Raw genomic sequence first — 280 nt, 5'->3', positions numbered from 1 at the left:
GCTTCTCTAGACCACTTTTCATTACCACTAAACCTTCAAGACCTGCTTTTTCAGAGATGTTCTGACCTCATCATCTAATCGAAATTTAGATCTTGTCAAAGTCACTCAGATCCTGACACATGTCCATTTTTCCTGTTTCCAACACATCAACTTTTCAATTCAATTCCATTCAAATGTATTTGTATAGCACTTGTCTCTAAGCAGCTTTACAGAACATAAGAAATATTGCAAAAAGTACAAAAAGGTTAACATTATACAAATATTTATGCAATGAATCGAG

Source organism: Tachysurus fulvidraco, chromosome 18 (genome assembly GCF_022655615.1).
Source record: "Tachysurus fulvidraco isolate hzauxx_2018 chromosome 18, HZAU_PFXX_2.0, whole genome shotgun sequence".
NCBI classification, from domain to species: Eukaryota; Metazoa; Chordata; class Actinopteri; order Siluriformes; family Bagridae; genus Tachysurus; species Tachysurus fulvidraco.
This window is presented reverse-complemented; position numbering follows the sequence as displayed.